At 42.1% G+C, this 23,342-nt stretch overlaps 1 protein-coding gene across 1 annotated transcript in view; it reads left to right on the plus strand.

Annotated features, from left to right (window-relative positions):
* The window catches only part of Chsy1 (chondroitin sulfate synthase 1), a 64,535-nt gene that overhangs the window by 38,299 nt on the left and 2,894 nt on the right, over nt 1-23,342 (plus strand). The window lies entirely within an intron of this gene.

Genomic DNA, 23,342 nt, shown 5'->3' on the forward strand with positions numbered 1-23,342 from the left:
TGGGCTCCACTCTAGTGAGGGTCTTCTCTGCAGTGGGCTTCACTCTAGTGAGTGTCTTCTCTGCAGTGGGCTCCACTCTAGTGAGGGTCTTCTCTACAGTGGGCTCCACTCTAGTGAGCGTCTTGTCTACAGTGGGCTCCACTCTAGTGAGCGTCTTCTCTGCAGTGGGCTCCACTCTAGTGAGTGTCTTCTCTGCAGTGGGCTCCACTCTAGTGAGTGTCTTCTCTGCAGTGGGCTCCACTCTAGTGAGCGTCTTGTCTACAGTAGAGCTCCAGCTCTCACCCTCAGCACGCTGGTCTGTGTTTCTGTATCACAACATGGCTATAGTTTTGGTGAATTAGAGAATCTAAAACTGAAGGAAGTGGGACCTGAGGTGGAAAGCAGTCCTACTCCTATCCACCCTGACACCGCCACATCTTCAGGTTGTCTCTGTTACTTAACATTAGGGCAGGGTTTCTTTTTTCTTTTTCTTTTTTTTTTATTATTATTATTATTATTTTCTTTATTTACATTTCAAATGCTATCCCGAAAGTTTCCCATACCCCTCCCCCCACCTCTGTTCCCCTACCCACCCACTCCCACTACTTGGCCCAGGCCTTGCCTTGTAATCATGGATGGGTGCAGTCTTAAGAGGTTGGTCCTCGGTGAAGTGGAACCCTTAGTTACTGTTTCCTGTTGCAGGTTTACTTTGTATGTAAAATCCTGAGATAATGAGGACTGTAATGCCTCACTTACTTCCTGGGTCCAAGTAATAGAAAAAAATCCTTGGCTGGGCGTGGTGGCGCACGCCTTTAATCCCAGCACTTGGGAGGCAGAGGCAGGCGGATTTCTGAGTTCGAGGCCAGCCTGGTCTACAGAGTGAGTTCCAGGACAGCCAGGGCTATGCAGAGAAACCCTGTCTCGAAAAACAAAACAAAAACAAAACAAAACAAAACAAAAAATCCTCACCGATAAAATGTACTGGCTGACCTCAAACTAGTTTAAATAGTAGTCAGATCTTATACCAAGGTTAAACTGGTGTTATTCTTGAGAGTTACTGCTCTCTCTCTCTCTGTATATGTGTATGTATGTGTCTGTGCACACACACTGGTTTGTAATGTTGATGCTATTGCACCCTTTAGCCCCCACACCGCACACATTAACTAGTGAGTACTACTGTGTGTGTAGCACTGGATCATTGAAGCAGTCTCAGACATGGCTGTGACCTACCCTGGAAACTCAACACAGGAAGTACACATTCCCTTACCACTCTTGAAGCAACTCACCTTGTATTGGTTGGTTTGGTTTAGTAATTTTTCCCTATGAAACACTAAATTTGTATAATTCCCAGTCTCATAAACATCAATATTTAACCCTTTTTCTTTAAAATAGAAAAGACCTCATGGCTCACATGTAGGTACTTTTTTTAAAAACTACTTTTAAAATCTGTAAGTCTTCATTTTCTTAAAAATGAATGAAATTTTAAATGCTCTGTCTGTCATGTCCCATCTGAAATAGGTTCTCAGACTGATTTTTAGGACTGACACTCTTAGAAGTCACAGAGTAGAGAGTTAGTCAGTTTGTGCTTATTTCTTGTGAGTAGGTCCACACTGTTATGCAGGGTGGGCTTATTTTCTATAAGTAGGTCCATACTGTCACGCAGGGTGGGTTTGTTTCCTGTGAGTAGGTCCATATTGTCACGCAGGGTGGGCTTATTCCCTGTGAGTAGGCCCACACTGTCACACAGGGTGGGCTTATTTCTTGTGAGTAGGTCCATACTGTCACGCGGGTGGAAGAGCTGTAGAAGTGTCACTGCCTTGAGCTCTGTGTGTGGTTCTGGCCACAGTCTCCATTGCAGAGTAACTCTGCTTAAATAAAGTTAACATAAACCAGTGAGCGTCTTTATGGCCAGCTCCTCAGTCTCTTTAAGTATCCTGTCTACTTCAGGCCTTACACTCATCAGTGCTGGGCAAAACTGTGGTCCTGGCTAAGTGGCCCTGGAACCCAGCCATCCCTTCTGCTGGTATTAGTTGTAAGTAAAGGTGTTTCTATTCCCATCTGTTCTCCTGGGTTTGTACCTGTAGATTCTTAGGTTCCTGTTTGCTTAATAGGTTATGCATTCTTCCTTTTGCTCTGTCTTCCTATTGAAATCCTGCCAGGTTTGTAGTGCTTCCTGACTGGCTCTGTCTTTAAGATGGCTTTTATCAGCTTCTTGCTTTCTTCTGTAATAAGCTGTTCCAAAATTATTTCTTGTTCCTTAGTCCTTACAACTGAGACCCTTGTTCCGTGTACAACAGAAAACATACAAAAACTAAGTTGTAGGCTCTAGGTATATTCATTGTTTTGAGGTATTACTGTTTGCCATTATGTTTTGTGGACTGAACTAGAGAAAACCGAGTTCTTTAACACTTTTGAGTAGATCTATGTCTGTCTGTCTGTCTGTCTGTCTGTCTGTCAGTTTATGCTGTTACCCCAAACTCATTTCAACCCTTAAGGGATCTAATGATCTCTTTCCATATCTGGAACTCCTTTCCTTGCCAGTTGAGGACCTGTTATTCTAGGATGTATTTACTTACTGCATCCTGTGTGAGAACAGTCTCCTGTTGCCTCCACATTACCACCATGCTCCCTGGGCCCTCACTTCTGTGCTGGTGGCTCTGATAGCTCATTCCATGGCCAGTCCCAGTACCAGAAGCCTTTCACTGGCATCTGAGACCCCTGCTGGGTTCTTGAGCATGTCTTCTCCAACCTTGCACCCTAGCTTGGGGTTCTTTACTTCAGGACTAAGGCTCAGGTAGGTCTTGAAAGAAGCCTGAATACATCTTAGAATTAGCTGTCTGTCTGGTGCTAGAGATGAAGCAAGCCAGCGCCTCACCCATACCAAGACGCACTCTACCACTGACCCCTTAAAACGGGTTTTTAATTTTAGCTACTTGGCCCTAGAAAATACCTGTTTCATGTGTTAATGTAGCCTTCAGTTTAAGAGTATAAATTTCAAAAAACAAAGCAAAACAATATAATTTCTATATTAATAGTAATTTTTTGAGGATTTTTTTTAAAGTTAGTGCTTATGCCAGACATTTGTCTTTTTTTTTTTTAAAAAAATAGATTTTTATACTCTTTATGATTAATATATTTGGCAATTATTTTTAAAAAATATTTATTTTAAAAATTATGTGTGTTGGAGAATCTGTGCAGGCGCCCATAGATGCAAGAAGAGAGTATTGGACCTTCTAGATAGGAAGTTACAGGTGGTTGTGAGCTGCCGGATATGGGTGCTAGGAACTGAACTCGGATTCTCTGCAAGAGCAGTAAGTATTCTAAACTGCAGAGCCATCTCTCCAACCCCACAGCACCTAATGTTTGATAAACTTACATGTACAGAGAGTATGGTAAAGGTGTTTGAGCTTTAAGAAGATGCTCCTCTAACACTGAAATAAAATACTGTATAAAAGTGCCAGTATTGTTGGCAACCAGACTCGTATGCTGTCTTCTGGCAATCCCAACCAGTCATTAAGATGAGCTTGAGTTGGCCAAGTGGCAGAACATTCAGAGATAACTACTTCTGCCCTGGGAGTGTAGGCGCATGTGGTACAACTCCTTTTTTAGCTAGACTTTATATCCACAAATTAGCTATGGAGGAAAAGCCTTGTAGTCCTATGTTAAGCACTGAATAGTTTTCTTTTTCTTTTTGATGAATAGTTTTCTTTTTCTTTTTGATGGTAAATGTAGTAATATAAAAAAAATTGTCGGGAATAGAATCTTTGAGAAATATGCAGATTTTTTTCAGATATCTTCTCAGGAGCTTTCCAATTCCCATGTTGTTTTCTGCTTGGTGTGGTTTGATTTCTCTCAAGTTAAATTTTGATTTTGAACCAGGTCTGTCCAATGGCATGAGTAAATGGACATGCTCAAGCTATAAATCCTACCTGAAGTTTGGGTGTGGGAAGGACATGTTTACAGTGAGCACCACTCATTTACACATACTCGTGAGCACCACACACATACTTATGTGTATTTATAGGAGTAAGTTTGGGAAGACAAGACTTGTGTCCTTACTGGAACACTGCTTTAGGCTGTGCCCCCAAACCATGAATAGTTAGTTACTCATTGCTCTCTGCTGTAAGTAGTAGTTTTGTGTGGGATGAAACCCAGGCAATAGCATGCTTTCTCACAGCTGATGACATCTGTTTTCTTGCTGTAGCCATTTCATTCATATGGGACCTGCTCCTGCTTGGGTTCTAGCCCCATGGTTTTCTGTTTGCTTCTTTACAAAACATCTTCACAGGAAACAGGCTCAGTAGTGGCCATGTCCGTGAGCAGGGTTGGTCATTAGCATCCTTGTTGCTGAATCAAGGAATGAGGACTTGGCTCTGGTAGTTAGGAATGTCTCAGGCATCCACCACCTGGTTTCATTGGCTCAGGTCCTTGTTTGAGTGGATCAAGTGACTTTTGAGAAACAAGAGTCTGGGAATTAGCCCCACCAATTTGAAAACTGTTCAGTTTTTCCTTGCCTGTCTAGTTTGACATGGTGGAACAGGGACCAGCCCTCTCAGCTCATCCTGTACCAGGGGAAGAGAATGGATATGAATTAGGCATGGGTTTGAAATAAAACCTTAATTATCAGTACAAACATTATATGAAGGGAGGAATATGTTACTAGCTATTGGTATAAAATAGAAAATGATACCTTAAGAGGAACACAGGAGATGGATCAACCATCTTCAAAATGGAAGTCGTACTCAGAGCCAAGTAAGTGTGTGTTTGTATTAAACCCTAAGCTGCTAAGAGTGTGCATAGAAACCCTAGGCTGTTCTGTTTGATCTCAGCACCCTCTGGGTCTGAGTACTGAATCTTTCAAAAGGAGCTTTAAAAACCTGGTGGACCTGCGTTTTCCCTGCTGCGTCTGGAAGCTCTGCACAATCTTTGCAGATTGATAATAGCTATGTTTGTATTGAAGGAGAAATACATGAAGATCAGGCGTTTCCTTATACCACCAATGGCTGAACTGGCTCTACTTGCATACACTAAGTTTTTCCTCTGGATCACCAGTGCATGTGGTGGTAATTTGGTGACTAGAAGGCATGGTAAATTACTGGTTATAATAAATTGATGTCATACCCACAGAACAGCAAGCAAGAGGATGAATTAGGGACAAAAATAGTAACAGTTTTTGTTCAGGAAACCTCAAAGCACATACTGAAATATTACCACGTTGATGCCACCTTTAAAAGAATAGGAGAAGGAAGAAAACAGATTCAAAAGGCAAAATGTCAAAACTGTAAGTGTAGTAAAACTGATTATAGACCAAAATTTTACTGCTTTCTCTGTCTGGAAATCTCTTCACATAGTTTAAGAACCTTTAAGAAGTCTGGTCATTATTTGCTGGCTGACAAAAGGAGGTAAGACTGCATAAAGCTAATTGCAGTGATGTTTCCAAATGGTAGTATTTGTACCTTGTGAGTGTGTGTCTGTGTCTCTGTGTCTGTCTGAGTGAGTGAGCTTATATGCACCACATACACATGTGAGCCTGGAGTTACAGGCCTGTGAACTGCCTGATATGGGTCCTGGGCCTTGTGTAAGAGCAGTAAGGGCTCCTGACCCCCAAGCCATGACTCTAACTCCCCAGATGGTCACTTTGAACCACTCTTTTCTTTGTAAATGTCTTAAATTTTCAGCCTCTTTTTTTTTTTTTTAAAGATTTATTTATTTACTTATTATATGTGAGTACACTGTAGCTGTCTTCAGACACTCCAGAAGAGGGCGTCAGATCTTGTTACGGATGGTTATGAGCCACCACGTGGTTGCTGGGATTTGAACTCCGGACCTTTGGAAGAGCAGTCGGGTGCTCTTACACACTGAGCCATCTCACCAGCCCAATTTTCAGCCTCTTAAGTTTAACAGAAAATGACCCCTCTCCACCCTTCACCTAAGTACCCCAAAGGCGGACTCTTAGCACATTAGCTTTGCTTCTTCTTTATGCCTTTCATTTTATTTGTGCACTTCCTGTCAATTTCAGATACAATGCTTGGGTTTGCCCTTAAATACCTCAGTGATATAAACATAGTTCAGTAACAAAATTGGGACATTAACATTGCTCTATTATCTCATCCACAGACAGTATTCATATTTTATCAGTTATCCCAATAGCATCTCACATAGCAAACAAGCAAACTTCGTGATTTTTTTTTTTTTAGGATTAGAATCCAGAATTCCATAAAGTGTTTTGTTGGTCTATCTCATAAATGTCCTAGTTTTTGACCTTGTATTTGCTGTCTGACCTTTACATTAGAAATTAAAGGTGAAACAGGGTGTGGTAATTTATGCTTACCTAGAATTCTCACACTTAGGGGGTCTCAGACAAAAACAGCACAAATTCCAGGCCAGCCTGGGTTAGCCAGTGTGGGCTTTGATTTTTTTCCAACTTACTTTTTAAATAAGTGTTCTTAAATGCTTTAACCCCCCTTCTAGCCCCCCACCCACCAGAGGTAGTGGACAAGAAAGGTTATTAGGATACAGAGGGATGTGGACCTGTTCAGAAATAATTCTTTGGATCAAATTCAGTATGTATCGTCAGGATCTCAGCAATTCAGTTCACAAGACTCAGCAGTGGCAACTCACTGTACTTGCAGACATTTTTATGTGACTTTTTAGCTAAGGTCTTGCTTTATTAAAAGTATCTACAACCAGGCAGTGGTGGCCCACGCCTTTAATCCCAGCACTTGGGAGGCAGAGGCAGGCGGATTTCTGAGTTCGAGGCCAGCCTGGTCTACAGAGTGAGTTCCAGGACAGCCAGGGCTACACAGAGAAACCCTGTCTCGAAAAAACAAAAACAAAAACAAAACAAAACAAAAAAAACAAAGCAAAAAAGTATCTACAAACTAGTAGTTTTAGATCTACCTCTTAAAAATTAAAAGTCCCTAAACTGGAGTCCTGTATCCCTTCCACACTAATGTGTGCTGCCGGTGGTCCTTGGATCCCCGTCACTGCCCAGAACAGCCTCACACCCTTTACCTTACACCAGTGGTCCTTTGATCCCCGTCACTGCCCAGGACAGCCTCACACCCTTTACCTTACACACTTTGCTACTTTCTCCCTCCCTGGCATGCCGGGCAGTGGAAGCATGTCATTGGCACCCTCTGGGGTTGCCCAAGCTCATGGAATATATATAGAATCCTTCCCTGATGTTGCTCCAAAGTCTACTTGTAAGAGGACATAGAAGCAACTTCCCAAACTGCTTGGGCACAGTTCAGGAAAGGTGTTTGGTGACATAGTCACTTTGTGTGTGTGTGTGTGTGTGTGTGTGTGTGTGTGTGTGTGTGTGTATGTGTGTTGTGGTGTGTGTGTGTGTGTGTGTGTGTGTGTGTGTGTGTGTCTCATTCACCTGGCTTCTTTATGGTTACATAGGCTAAAGTTACAGCAGGACTGGAGGAAGCTCCTATCACCCAGTGCTCCCAGAGCTTCCAGGGAGCACCTGTCTGCATTTCTTCCTCACAGTTCTGTTAGCATCCTGGCATCTCTGCATCAGATGACTCATAGCTACAGCCTATGCTAAGACTTAGCTCTTCTGCCTGCTCCGCTCCACCTCCTCAGTGGCCTGCTGGAAAAGGAGCCTCTTATGTCTATCCATGTGGATCAGATTGACCACCAAGAACACTGAGGATATACGCTAGAGCTACCCAGCAGCCTTCTGCCTGTTCTTGTTACCCTCTTGGGGAACAGAGCGCAAGGGTTTGCTATGCTGTCTAGGCTGGCCCTGAACTCCCAGGCTCACCTGATCTTCTTGCCTTAGATAGCTAACTACCTGTGTCTACAAATGAGCACCACCATGCACAGTTTATTACCCTCTTATTCTGCTCTCAAACATCACCTTAATCCATGGGGTTGAGATGACTCTTCTTGCCAGAGCACCTTCATGTCTACGGGGCTGGGGAGCCACAGAGGAACAGGTGACTCGTCTCATACCAGCCTCATTACTTCTTTTTTATTTGCTAGGATCACATAAGGATGTGTTCGAGCAAGCATATATGCTCAGCATCCTGCCCCATACCTCACTACCCTTCCTCTTTCGTTATTTTCTTTATAGAATTGAGTATTTGCCAGGAATTGACATGGCTTGGATGGATTAAATTTTTCTAGGCCTCTGTATCAAAGAATACACAAGCAGTTTCAGATGAGGCCAAGGCTTGGGCAGAGAGGACAAAGAAGTCTCTGCATCAGAGAGGTGAGAAGTGAGGGGGTCAGCACCCAGAGCCTGTTTGTGGGCTGCAGAAGGTCTTTGTAGGAAAGACCAAATGATTGCCACTCACTGATCTAGGGGGAAGGTGGGGCATAGGGCAGTCTGCTATCCTTATCAGATTCCACTGTACCAGAATAGACTTCCCCAAATCCACAGTCTTGTTCATACTCTGTTTTGCCCCCCCAAACTGTAATCACAGAAGATATTTTTTATTTAACCCAAACTGAGACTATTCTGGTAGGATACTTGGACAGAAACACAGACTTCAAGAAGCAGAGCTGACTTTAGCTTCTCATTCAATGTACCTGTTGTTAAGAACAGTGATAAGAGTGTGTAGTATTAAGAGTGTGAACCCTAGTAACCTTGTTTATAGCCAACACCATTGTGTAAAGACTTCTTCCTTTATCCTGATAGTTATAAAAATAAAATAAAAATAATTCTGGTTCATGAAATGAATTCATGTAATAACTACCTTTTCTCTTTCTAGATGATCATTAGTGCCCGAGTATCATGAGAGCTTAGAATTAAAATGCTTCTGATATGCCATGAGGTATGGCTCACTCGTGCATGTACTGGGTCAGACCAAGTACTGTGTGAAGTGAGCTGTATGAGAAAGTGCCTTTCTTATATCTTAATCAGAATGGTACTTATCAGCTGTGTGGCCCATACAGTTGCTGATGCAGCTGTAATACTGGCTGGAAGCAGGGATGTAGTGAACATACCTGGCTCTTCAAGGTCTTTGAGGGTTCTGTTTTTAGGACTATGCCCATTTTTACTTTCTGAAAGTGCCTTTTATTCACAAAATCAAAATAGAATGAATGTATACCACAAAGTCAAGTCCATGCAGAAAGTGCATGGTGCACTGTTTTTAATTTTATAGTTTCCTGTTTATTTGTTTAGTTTGTGGCTGAAGCTGGGCTCAAAACTCAGTAGTCCTCCTGCCTCAGAATCCTAAGTGATGGAGCTATGTATAGGTGTGCCCCACCATGCCCAACAACTTCTTGTTTTTCAGTTGTAACATAATACAATGTTTGTTATCATAGCTGTTAGTTAGTTCAGTGGTTACTGGAACTTTTCTTACAGGAGATTACATTTTCCCCTGAAGGTGTTGTGTTAGAATTAGCAAGGTAGGACTGGAAGGCAGAAGTATAATATCCCAGATGAAATGAGGTATCTCGGTGTCAGTGAGGCAGAACTGGTTTAGCATGGTGGCTTGGAATACAGAAGCCAAGGAGAAGCTCAGCTGTGGAAGAGAGGGCAAAGTGCTTAGGGAGGACACCACATTTAGGCCCTCCTGTCCTTTGGCAAAGGCAGCATGTCCCAAAAGCTCTAGATAAAGGGTCAGTAGACTCTGTCTCTGAAGGGCCAAATGGTAAATACCTCAGTGTCTGTGTACCATAAGCTCCACGGGAACTCGGTTAGTGGGACTCGGGCTGTGGGCATTTGCCAACTGTTCCATGTGCACTTGATGTTGAAACTGAACCTACAGTTACCCACCACCGGTCTCCTTATTGGGTTCTTGGTTCCCCAGAGCTCCACCACCTTTCCAAAATGGAAACAATGAAAATAATAGGATACCTGGGGCTGACTTACAGTTACAGAAACATGTGATATAACTTTATTTGTGCATTTTTATGAGATGCTATTCTGAAGTGTTGCTTAAGAAATAAATTGGTAGTATGGCATCACAAAGGAAGGGGTAAACCACCATAACTGACATCCAAGAAATGCAGAAGAAATAGGGCAATTTCTATATTGAATGCAAGCTGAGTCCTCCAGGGATTCCAGGTTGAAAGGCTGTTTCCCAGGATGTGGGGGTGTGGTCTGGGTTCTTGGCTCTCTCCTGAGACAGTCCCTTGTTAGAGATGGATGCCATGGTTGCTGTGCTGAGTCCCTGACCCAGGAGAGGAACAGGGCCTCGGGGTTCAGAGGTAGGAGATGTGCCCTTTCTACTCACACTCGACTGGGGGAAAAGTTGGGCATGTGGTCACACCTAAGGGAACATGGAGTCTGGCTTGGAAGGCAGACCATGAGGCCACAGTCTGTAAGTATTTTAAGCAGCCTGTGCACTCTTGGAGATGGGAGTTTTGTTCCCTAGGTTGCAAAGGCAGATTGCTTGGGTGTCACATTTATGGCAGTGTACCAAGGTCAGGTGCTTAGCACAGTTAAACAGTTAAAGTTAATTGGTTTTCAGGTTTAAAAGGTCTTAATTTTGGAACAGATCTAGCATCTCCATTCCAGCAGGTTGGCTGTTAGAAGCTAGTCATCAATATATTCTGTGTATAGTTTTGGTTTTTGTATGTTACAACTTAACATAAATTTATAATTTGATGTTCTATAAACGATGTAATTTGGGGTTATCCTTATATATTTGACGTAAATTGTTCTATTCTGTAAAGTCGTTGTGACTGTAATAACAGATGTGACAACTTGGGAATGCTCTCAGAATATAAGCTAGTACATCAGTCCAGATGGGAATATTCCTTACAGGGCGTCTCCCTTTAAATTTCTGTATCGCGGTTTCAGCTTTCCCTTGTAACAGAGTTTGGGAATGCATTTGTGGTGAAGCCTGTATTTGGAAGGGTTGGAAGTGCTTTATTATTAACCACACCACCCTGATCTCAAAAGAAAGAAGACATTTAAATGGGTTCTGCAGTTAGAACTTGCCAGCTTCTTTGGGAAGAATCAACATAAAAATTAGGAGTATTTATATAGGTACACACTTAGGTAAATCAGAGATGGTTCACTGTTAGCTGCTAAGGTTGCAAACACGCAGTGTGCGTGATGAGGACGTGTGAGGAGAAGCTAGGGCGTCCATTCAGGCTTGGAGCACGACTCTCCTGCTTGCTCTGGCTGACTGTCACACAGCTCCTTGGTGTGACTCTTGGTGTAGAATACTGTTACTCACTTGGTGGTATGGTTTTGATTACTTATTTTGTCATTAATTAAATCTTAAAGTAGTAATAGTGGTTATTTCTAAGTAATAATTCTGGTTAGTTCTGGTATTTCTGGAGTTAATATTTGTTTTTTGCCTCTCAAGGTTTTTCTGGTTTCTATTAGTAAACATGGTTAACTATTACTTACCCCCATGGGTACCCACCCTCATGTGCTGCACACAGACATACAATTTTTAGAAAATCTTTTTAAAATGTATTTTTTTTCAGTCCATGAAGTATGGGAGGCCTTTCCATCTTCTAGTGTCTTCTTTAGTTTCTTTCTTTAGTGTTTTATGTTTTTCATTGAAGAGGTCTAACATCCTAGGTATGCTTTATTCTAAGGTCTATAAATTCTTCCTTTTTTGAAAAATGTTTTTCCAGCTTGATGGAATATATGTTTTTAAAGATGCATCCTAACGCTTTCCTGAGTTTCTTCAGTACCCTTCATTAGGCCCCCTTTCTACCTCTGATTTGGTCACTGTGGACCTTCCCTCTCTTGGCTTGGACACCAGTTCACTGATCCTGTGTATCTTTTCAAAGACCAGCTCTGTTTCCTTGATTTTTTTTTTTTATTTAATTTTTTTCATTTCATTAATTTCTGCTGTAACTTTGACTATTTCTCTCCATATGCTTATTGTGTTTCTTTCTCCAGGCCTTATTATATCTATCCCGTTTTATATGAGCATACCACGGTTTGATACCTGACCATCACTGGGACATGAGGAGATGAGTGTGAGAAGGCTCAGAGAGATGTGACATTTCCTTCTGTCTTAGTTAGGGTTTACTGCTGGGAACAGACACCATGACCAGGCAATCTTATAAAGGCAACTCTTAATTGGAGCTGGCTTACAGTTTCAGAGGCAGTACATTATCGTCATAGTGACGATATGACATCATGCAGGCAGACTTGGAGGAGCCAAGAATTTTATGCTTTTATCTGAAGGCAGCCAGGAGGAGACTCTTCCACCCTGGGCAGAGCTTGAGGCTAGGGTACCTCCAAACCCCTCCACAGTGACAGGCTTCCTCTAACAAGGCTGCACCTCCTCCAATAAGGTCACACCTTCTAATAGTGCCACTTCCCATGGGCCAAGCATATTCAAACCACTACGCCGCCTTCAAATGTAAGTCATTCTCACAGGGTTCACGAGTAACCCATTTTTAAAATAGTAGATGCTTACTTTTTATCTGCATCTACTTTTTATTATTCATGTCTGTCTGTCTGTCTTTTTTTTTTTTTTGAAGCAAGGTCTCTATAGCTCAGACTGGCCTGGAATTCAATGTGTAGCCCAAGCTAGCTTCGAGCAAATGGCATTAATGTGCTTAAGCATGCTAACTGTTGTGATTACAGGTGTGAGCCACGGCTCTCAGCTCTACTTTTTATAGTTATACATAATTGATACTGAGTAATGAAGTCAAGATGCCATGAAAATGGCATCAGTTCTCTGTGCTGTTACCCTGCCTCTCACCGTTTCCATGAGAGAAATTATTCTGGTCTTTGGCTGATGCATAACTTACTTCTTTGCCAATAATCTTTAGGCTATCTCTCTTTTGTGACCTTTTCACTGCTCTTATAACTCAATAGTTTTAGTGTATCTATTTATTTAGCCAACACTGCCCTCAAGGTTAGTTATTGTTTGTTTAGGGAAGTTAAGGTGGTCAGAAGTAGAATGTCATAACTAAACACTACGATAGGTTTCTGTTTTAATATCGGTAGGTGCTTTTATTAAACATTTTAAAGATTTATTTATTTTTACTCTATGTGTATTAATACTTGCCTTTTTGTGCAAGTCATAGCACATATGTGAAGGTCCGAAGACAGTTTGCAGGAGTCAGTTCTCTCTTGCATCTTGTGAGTTCTGGGGTTCAGACTCATAGCAAGCACCTTTACCCACTGAGCCATCTCACTAGCTCTGAAATGATCTTAAAGGGTTTAAATAGTACTGTAAGTGATGTCACTTTCTACATGTGCATGCTAAGAGTCATATGTGGTGTACGTTTCTATACATGCATGCTAAGAATCATATGTGATGTAACTTTCTACACGTGCATGCTAAGAATCATATGCTTTATAGCTGTAGACTCAGAATTGCTGCTTATAAGGCCAATTTCCAGGGCTGGAGATGTGGCTCTGCATTTAAATTTAGTACTGTCTTCTGCCATTGATACCAGGCATACATGTGGGATACAAACATATGCAGGTAATCACACACACACACACACACACACACACAAACTTTTTAACCCACCTTTCACTTATGGAGTCCCATTTTGGTTTTTTTGAAGACAATTTAGAAGACAGTTTATAAGATACCCTTATAAAATCTGTTCAGAGCCCAGAAGTGTATTGCAATAAAATGGTGACTTTTAAGATGCTCTTTTATCCTCCCAGCCCTTATTCTCTCAAAGTTCCTCTTCCCACCACACTCACACATGCACACAAAGTGGTGACTTGTGGTCTCATTGAATGCAGAGATAGAGGCAGGGTTAGAAAGTGGGATGTGCAGGGCCTCGAGGTAGTCAGGATGCCAGTGCTGCCTTCCACTGAGGTGAGGGGCTGGAGACTGGGGCGTTAGGCTTCACAGTGCTTGGTGAAGCTCCATCTCAGTACACAGTACCAAATGTAAGCAGGGATATATGGCCATAAATGGGTAGCTAGATAGTTGTTTTGGCCATGTACTTAATCTGGAAGGTAGAACTCAATTTGGATAATGAAATAGAGTTAAAAACCTAAATGTTTCGGTATTGTTTCTCAGGTGAAGTACCCACTTAAAATGTGTGTGTACAAATGAGTAAGATAAACAGTCAACATATGTAATTCATTGAGGGGAAATGGTCTCACTGTAAATGAACTTTGTGGTTTCTTCCTTTTGCTTAGCAGCGCTAGGCACAGTCCATGGGTTGTTAATAAAACACAAGTTACTCATTTGCTTTATTTCTCATTTGAAGCTTAAGAATAATACTTTTAGTAATGACTTCCCCATGAAAATCTTCCTTACCACACAGAAGGCAAGTAGCTCCCTGGTTTTGAGTTAATCTCATTTGGACAAAATGCAGGGCAGTCCCTGGTTCAGGCCCAGGTGGGCATCTGACTGCAGATGCATGTGAAGAAGGGTACGCAACAGGAATTGTACTTGTCACGATTGTCCTTTCTTCCAGGGGTCCTCCATCGCTGGGACTCTGGCATGCCCACACACAGAGCAGAAGTGATTGCAGAGTGGGCTCCACAGCCCAGAGGATGTGTTTTCTTAGGAAATGTACCTGTCACCCAGCATGGACGACTGGCTGTTTGCTGCCAGGAATGTTCATCATCCACATCGCATAGGTTGCTTTTCAACCCTTCCTAAACCCTAACCCAAACTTAGAGATTCTTGAAGCTCATAAAGTTTTGTTCAAACATTTTAAGTCGCATTCCTCACTGAAATGTTACTGCTGATGCTGTTAAAATCTGTATGTGTCTGGTCTGGAGTCTCACAGTGATTCCAACAAGGAGAGTGTCATGGTGCTTTTGTGTGGTTGCTTGTTTCTGGGTATGTGGTCAGCTTGACCTGGGGCTAGCCCTGGCTACCCTTTGTTCCTGGAAGTGCTGTTCTGCAGAGATGGGGGTATGAGTGCCCCTTCTTTCACTCCCTTCCCTCTTACTGCCTGGGATCTCTGCTCAGAGTCCAGCTTGCTGGAGAGGCCGTCTCTGACTCACAGGGGGAAACTACATGCATCTCTGCTGCTGTTCATTCCTTTGTAGTTCTACAAAGCTCTAGTCACCATTGAAATGTTACTAGTTATTATATGAGCTTTTGGAAAGCAGGCCATCACCTCCTGCTCTCTGAGTAGATCCAGGTCTGGAGACCTGGTTAAGTGCATTCTTCTGATTTCAAGGGTCAGCCCTGACTAAGCCAGGCAGTGACTGTGGGTGTGTTCAAGGTGCTGAACCCAGTATAGATACATCACATCCTTCATGTAAAGCATGGACAATAAGTACAGGCCTCACAGGATGTCATTAGTACATGGTGGCACGTGCTGGATATAGCTCCCAAGAAATGTTACCTGTTCCGTTACCTTTATAGAATTTCAGTTGTTTAACTTCAGTTATGGTAAGGAAATGGTAATGACCTTTTAAAAACAAGACAAAAGAAACCTCTGAATGGTTACAGAGCCAACTGTCATTTCCAACAGGTTGCACACTGTGAAGCCAAAGGAAGGACAGGCTGTGCTGGGTGACTGGGCTTACCTTCTGTCTAGCACACACACTCAAGATGACAGGCGTGTGCCCACCGTACTTGGCCATCTCACTGTCTTGATTTGCGCTTTCCTCGTGGCACAGGTGTCTTTTTCAACATCTGTATCCCCCGTCGTATATTGTCTTGACCACTTTTGAGTTGGTTTTCTTGGCCAGCATTAGGATCTCCGAGGGTTTTGACTTGGACAGTAACTCACCTGGTAAGTCTTCAGATATTTCTCTGTGTAGCCCTGGCTGACCTGGAGTTCACTGTGTAGACCAGGCTGGCCCACAGAGATCACCAGGTTCTGATACTATCTTTTTATGATAGAAGTTTCTGGCTTTCATAAAACCTAGTTTATCGATTCTTTCTCTTTTAAGAGTGGTGACTTTGAAATTCTATCCAGGTGGTCATTGTTAAGGTACCTAGATTTTCTCCAGTGTGCTTTCCTTTTAGGTCTGTGACCATTTTGAGTCGCTTTTTGTGAGGAGTGTCTGCTTTCATTGTTAGTGCCAGTTCCAGCAGCCTTTGTTGGGTTTCTCTTTCCTTCTGTGTGTTGCCCTTTTGCCTTTGCTGGTTGCCTGCATTTTTGTTTCTTAGTACACACACACACACACACACACACACACACACACATTCATATATTTTAAAATTAAAATATAATTATGCCATTTCTTCTTTCCCTTTCCTCCATCCACCCCTTCCCACACATACTCTCTTACATACCTAAGTACATAAATGCAACCTATTTAGTCTATATAAAGTTACTTGTACATGTGTGATTTCAGGGTTGACCGTCTGGTATTGGATAACCAGTTTGGAGGCTTTTCTCTGGGGAAGACTCTTTCTCCCTTTCTACATTGTTTAGTTGTTTGTATTTCTTATGTAGGGTTGAAGCCTCATGTGATTTCCCCTGGCATATCATCATGTCTGTTGGTGCTGTTCTTATTTAGGTCTTATTTATGCAGCCACGATGATGAGATTGCAAGGGTGTAACTTCTGACATTTCTAGGAAATGCAGCCTCACTGTAAGTTTCCTGTTCCTCTGACTCTTAGACTATTTCCATGTCTCCTTTTGATACGACTGAGACATGAGTACAAGACTTACGTTGTAGGTACGTCAGTTGGGCTGACAGCCCGCTGTCTTTGTGCTCTGCATTTGGATTGGCTTTGTTTTTCTGTGATGGTTTCCATCTGTTGTAAAGAGGGATTTCCTTAATGAGGAGTGAGGACTGCACTTATTTGTGCATATAAGGACAAATATTTAGAATGTAGTTATGGATTATTCTGGTTTAGTAAAATAGTAGCTATAGGTTTTCTTCTAAGATCCATGGCTTCACTAGCCCTAAGCACTTAATTAGGATTCCAGTACCAACCACAATTTCCCACTTGTTAAGTGTTCCTGAAATCTAATTAGAGAACTGTTGGTTATCACCAACATATAATGCCTTGGTGCTAATTATTTTAGTTCATAGGCTCATAACTGGATGTGACTGTTGGTTCCCTACACTTTGCTCTCAGAGGCCTCACTCAGGGTCTTCAGATGCAAATGCCATGCGTGTAGTTTATCTTTTATTATTATTATTATTGGTTGGCTTTGAATTGGGATATAATACTTGATAAAGTCTATAAACTAGAAGAGCACAAAATATGTAGAATGAATTTTACAATAAAAACAAAAATCCTAGAGAGCCATGATCTGTAGTATTTGACCTGTAGATTTTGTCTTTCATCTTTCTCATCCCTCTATCCCCACTATACTTCCTAATTTGGTAGTTTTCCACAAAAGAACTAGAGTTCTCCCTTCCTTGAGACCTGACCCTCCTGTGTGTTCATGTGTCTACTTCCACCCCCATCTCCCTACCACACTTCTCCCTGTAACTTGTGTTCCCTTTGGATTTTGTTTTGCTTTGTTTTGGGAACCCCTCTGCTAGACCTGGAGTCATGTAATCACACAGAGATGCTTGCTGTGTCGCTACCTGACTCACATTGCCTAGAGTTACTACCCAGTGCTTTGAGGAAGCTGTGAGGATTGGATCCTGGCACTGGGTATCTATTAAGGCCCTTCCTAGGTTCCCTTTCAGCAATCCAGGCCCCACCTTATCCTTTTTCTTAACTGGGCCTTTGAGGTTCTCACTCTACACAGTGTCATCCAGAAGAGGGTAAACACTTGATGCCACATCTGGATAGAACTTTTCATTAGTTCTATGTATAATTCATCCCACACTGCATGGCCATGAGTGCTTCTTTAGTTAATAATAATGATGGGGTAGGGAAGAAAATGACAAACACACATTTCCTCTGACATGAAATCTGGCATGAAACCAGAAGGGGGGTAGTATACTCTAGGATGAGAACAAGAGCAGGGCACTGGGGGTGGGAGGTGAATATGAGCAATGTATAACAAACACTACATTATACAAGTCAGACGAACCCAACATTGTCTACACCAACCAAAGCAAAAATTAATAAAAGACATGATGTTAGAGAGCTCGGGTGACTGAGATGGGGCTCTGTGCAGTTTTCTGACTGCAGAGTTATCTTAACCTTATCATGTGATGACCTTAAACCAAGGGACCACTACTCACAGAACCGATTGTTCTATAGTCCAGTGCTGTGTGTGCTGCATTACACAAAGGACTAAAAGCCTACCAGCAGCTTTCGTTTAACTTTGCCAAGTTCAATTCTCAGTGACTCTGAAATGGGCCAAGCTTCTCTACTAAATATTCAGATTTCTGAATTGGAATCTAACCAGTGAGGCTCAGAAATATAGTTCACAATTTTTACCATTACAAGCCCAGTTTAATTCTCATGAAGATTTTTGTTTTATGAATGAAGTCTTTAAAATGCAAAGTACATACTCCTTGAATTTAATTGAGTGAAAATTGGCAATACCAACACTAAACTAATTAGGGGAAAACTAAGAGGTTTGTGTAGGACAACCATATGTCCCAAGAGCCTGGAACAGCTCAGTATGTGCTGGACAGCTCACCTAGTTATTAACATATGCCTGCTTTCAAAAGTTCTGCTTTGAGGTGTGAATTATCTGGGGATGTTGCCATGTAAGAATATTGATTTAAATATGTAAAATGTGGGAGTGACTATTTAAGTTAATATTGTTAAATTAATATTGTTTTGAAACCATTTTTTAGAACAAAAGGATAAGAAAGTTTTGCATAACAGAACTCTAATCCAGACAAGAATGTGTCCATCTGGAGCAGCGATAGCGTACTAATGTACTGTATTTAATGAGGCACAGTAATGTAAACAGCTCACAGGAAGAACAAGAGCTCGAGTGAGCATGTTGGCATTTGTTGCAGAGGACATGGGACACTTGCTAATGAAAACTCTAGAAGGCATTTGTTAGGGAAGATTAGATGTGGGCAGTTGATGGCTGTTCCCAGCTGTGCTGGAAGTTCCTGGGAATAGCATGACCTTGGAATTACTCGGCTTTGGTTTACAACCGAGTGAGTGGTGCAGGTCCTGAGATATCTTAGAGCAGGGAGATGCCTCTACTGGAGCCAAGATGGTAGAGGGACTTTGTGAGACAAAGAATAAGGGCTGTTTTAACACTGGAACGCAACCCATACATTTTTAAATGTTTTAAACATTTACAAAGGGTTCTGTGATTTTTTTTAAAAGAAGGAATAATCTTGTAATTATTAAATAAAAGATTTTCATTAGCTAATGTTTTGTTTATTAAGTACCTTTTAACTTTCTGTTATAGTATTTTTTTTTTTTTTCTGGTTTTGGGTTTTTGGAGATAGGGCTCTTCTGTGCAACCCTGGCTGTTCTGGAACTTGCTCTGTAGACCATGCTGACCTCTAAATCACAGAGATCCGCCTGCCTCTGCCTCCAAAGTGCTGGGGTTAAAGGCGTGCGCCACCACCACCTTACTTTATAGTGTTCCTCTTAACATTCAAATTATAAATGATTGATGTACTGTGTGATAATAAAATGCTCTTAAACTCTAAATTTGGTGTGTATACACATATTTGCAAGTATATATTTAGATAATTCCTGCCTATATAGCCTAGATTGCCTGGGTCTCCTGAGTGCTGAGATTACAGGTACACATCACCATGCCAGGTTTAAAAAGACCTCTTTTTCCAGTAGGATCCCATGTAGTCCAGGTTAGCCTTAGACTTGCTATGTACATCAAGGATGAACTTGAACTTCTGATCCTCCTGCTTCACCTTTTGAGTCTCAGTATCATAGGTATTCCTACCATGTCCAGTTTTGTGCTGTACTAGGATTGAACCCAAGGCTCTGTGCGTCTTAGTCAAGCATTCTACCTACATCGTAACCTCTCAAAATGTTTTTGTAACAAAAGCCATCAGCCTTTCAGAAATCATGGAATTTCCTAAAAGTTAAGACTATTCTAGGAGCGTCTTGTGTTCCCTTCAGTGTATAAGCTGGGTGGCTTCTTTGAGTAAAAGTCATGCTTGGTTGCAGTTGCAATAAATATACAGAAGAGATCTGTTGGACAGCACAGGGCCCTCGAGGCACTCAGAGCGTGGGCTTTGTTGTTGTTGTTCACTTTCTCCTCAACCCCACTTATTTTTATCTTGTAATGAACTTACTTGGTTTAAAGATAGATATAACACAAGATTCCTTCCAGTCAAACTCTAAGGCCCCTACAGCAACTTTACAATTCTCAGCCTTTTTTAATGATTCCTTAGCCTGCTAGTGAATACTGTCCCTCCCATATTGCTATCATTACTAGGTACTAGATAGATCCTATCTAGACTCTAGAAACTGAGAAAGTATGGCAAAAGATTGCCTCTAGAAATTTAGAAATAAGCCTGTAAGAAGTAATTGGCCAGACAGAAAGAAACAGCCGCCCATGGGAGTGCATTGCGAAGAGGGTGTCTGTCTGCACCCTCCTTCCCACGGGTCGGATATTGTCCCAATAGAATAAAATCAGATTGTGGTAGGAACTGTAAGTACTACACTAAAGACAGTCTCGAAGGACATGTGGCTTTTTGTTTGTTTTTTAAAGTGCTAATGCTCTTAGATTTGAAAATATATCATGGTTAGAGGATTCTAACTTTGTCTGTATGTACTATTTGCCATATTTAATGTATCATATTAGCCTTTATCAACAGTTTAACATTGAAATAATTCAACAACTTCTCAATATCTTGCTATGCTTAAAGGTTTAATACTCCATCATGAATCTGTCAGATATATATTAAGCATCTTAAAACATGTCAGGCCCAGGTCGGTCCCTGGAGACAAAGTCAATAAACATCAGAGCCTTCTAGTACCCGAGACTTCATGCATGGTAATGCTGGATTGTGCCCGTGTATTTTGGATCAAGGGTTACTGTCTCCTCTCATAGAGAGGCATAGTCTTCAGAATATTCTAGGAAAAGAAAGGTGCAAGATAAATGTGAGCCTGCATTATCTGAAGATCTTTTCTTTATCCTTTCTTGATAGATAGATTAGCTGGGAAGGAAGGTAAATGTTCATTGAGGATGGTTTTCTCTTTCCCTGCTTTGGAAAACATTGTACTAGCAGTAGTATCTGCATCCAGTATCATTCTAGCTTCTGAGTGTTTGAACATGCATGCTCTTTCCACTTTGGATTTTAAAAAAAAGTTCTTAAAGTGTGTATGTGTGAGAGAGAGAGAGAGAGAGAGAGAGAGAGAGAGAGAGAGAGAGGTGGTGAGGATGTGGAGAAAGAGATGGGGCAGTGTGGTGCAGCATTCTTGTGGATGTCAGAAGACAGCTTTGTGGGGTTGATTCTCTCCTCTCCTGCCCTGACTTGGGATCCAGAGGTCAGACTCTGGTCATCAGGCTCACACTGACCACCAACCAGATCCCTCTTGAGATGGCTTTAGTTGTTTTGTCCTTAGCATTCTAACTTGCATTCCTTATGCCAAGGACCTAGGGCCTGGCCAAGTGTACAGGTCCTGGAATTCTGAACCCATTTCCACGTTCTCTCTCTAGAATGATTATTGCATTGTTATCCCAGGTTCCTTGGGAGATTCTTCACTATCTTGAACACTATTCCCCATTTTTCTATTTTAAGTTTAATTTCAAGGCCTCTTCTTTGCTCTTCCTTTCTGTGTTAAACGTCTCAGGATGGACTTAGGTTGTTGTAGTTTTTCCTTTGTCTGCTGCATTGTTTGTTTCTGTCTTTTCCTGTGGAGTACTTTTCAGTGGATCATGGGGCTGGAGAGATGATTCGGTGGTTAAGAGCACTGGCTGCTCTTCCAGAGGTCCTGAGTTCAATTCCCAGCAATCACGTGTTGGATCACAACTATCTAAAATGGGATCCTCTAGCATGCAGGGGTTTAAATAGATAAAGCACGCACGCGCGCGCGCGCACACACACACACACACACACACACACACACACACACGCACCCCGAGTCTCTTTGAGGGATGAGGAGTGGGGTCTGTGCTAGATGACAGGGATAATTGAGGAGTGGGGTCCTACTACAGTTGCGAGGCTCACTGCACTGTGGGTCAGATGCACACCTCACTCCTCCTTAGGCACTCAGTTCTTTCTTACAGTTTTGATTGTGAGCATAGCCTTCAATGGCTGCACCATCTCTCCAGCCCTCGGTTAACTTTTCGGGAAAGTAAACTTGAGTTATGTGATTTAAAATCAAGAAGTGACTGCTGACAAGAGGAAAAATAGCCTGTAATCATTTACCTTCAGAAATAAGTATTGCAAGTGATGATCATCATCTTTAGTGTTGACATCTATTTCTGTTACCTGCCAATCCTAATTTGGTTACAACTCTTTTGGTTTTTTGAGACAGGGTTTCTCTGTATAGTCCTGGTTGTCCTGGAACTTACTTTGTAGACCAGGCTGGCCTCGAACTCAGAAATCTGCCTGCCTCTGCCTCCTGAGTGCTGGGATTACAGGCATGCGCCACCATGCCCGGCTTAGTTACAACTCTTGGTAGATACTCCCTGGTGCATTTTTAACAAAAGTGTGCCACCACCCCTGTGTAGATGACAGAACAGCTTGGAATGTGTCCGTGCAAATTCTGGTGTCTCCATCTTCTCTTCTTTTTCCTGTCGCTGTGGTTCCTGACTCTGTACAGAGAACCTGGGGATCTTTCTGTTCTAGATCCTCTGCTCTTCTGTCCTGCCCCTGTTCCCTGCCTCACAGCCATATCGTTGTGGCACTCTAGCTAAGGGAGTTGGCTGTTGGCCTCCATCCTCCTTCACTTGATCTCATTTCCTCAGGAAGTAGGGACATCTCTCAGGTGCAGCGACTTCTCTTGACCCGTTCTCTTCATGTTGTGTGTTCATTACTTTTATGCTTCTTTATTTCCTTTCATGGAGACATTTGAGAAGAGGGCAAATCATGCGAGTTCTGACACCCATATTTTAGCTATAACTCTCCAGTTACCTTCTCAGAATGCCCCGTTGGCTGCTGGGTTGGGCAAATTACCCACCAGGCTTGAATTTGAAGTCAGAGGGAGAGGGTCTGAGACCTGTGGCAGGCAGGGAGAGGAGCTGTACTTGCTTTTGACTGCTCTCATCTAATTTAGAAAGCCAGATCAATGTTTTGGATGGTTTTTGTCCTTGGAAATAGCATCTTTCAGTAATTTTGATATTTCCTCAATTTGTTGTTAGGTTTGGAAGTGATAAGTAGACACAATGGCAATAATGCATGTATTGAAGCAAACGCACATCAGTGGTCTCTGTTCTGAAGCTTTGCAGTGGATGCTTACCACGGCCGAACTCCTCACCATGTGGAGTCAGCGTGGTGTCCAGTGGCTCCTGTGAAGTGGGAGCCATGTCATCTTAAGAGTTTAGAGGCTCAATTACCTTTGGGGCTTATGGTTATAAAATATGTTTATGAACATGAGATATGAAAGACTTTTAGTACCTGTAAAGAAATTTTCTAATTTCCAGTCTTCATTTTGAGTTCTGGAGTCTGTTGCTATGGTGCTGCCCTGCAGTTAGAAAGAAATAGGTAAAGGCACTGCTGCCAAATTGAGGAAGTT

Source organism: Mus pahari, chromosome 1 (assembly GCF_900095145.1).
Source record: "Mus pahari chromosome 1, PAHARI_EIJ_v1.1, whole genome shotgun sequence".
Taxonomy (NCBI): Eukaryota; Metazoa; Chordata; class Mammalia; order Rodentia; family Muridae; genus Mus; species Mus pahari.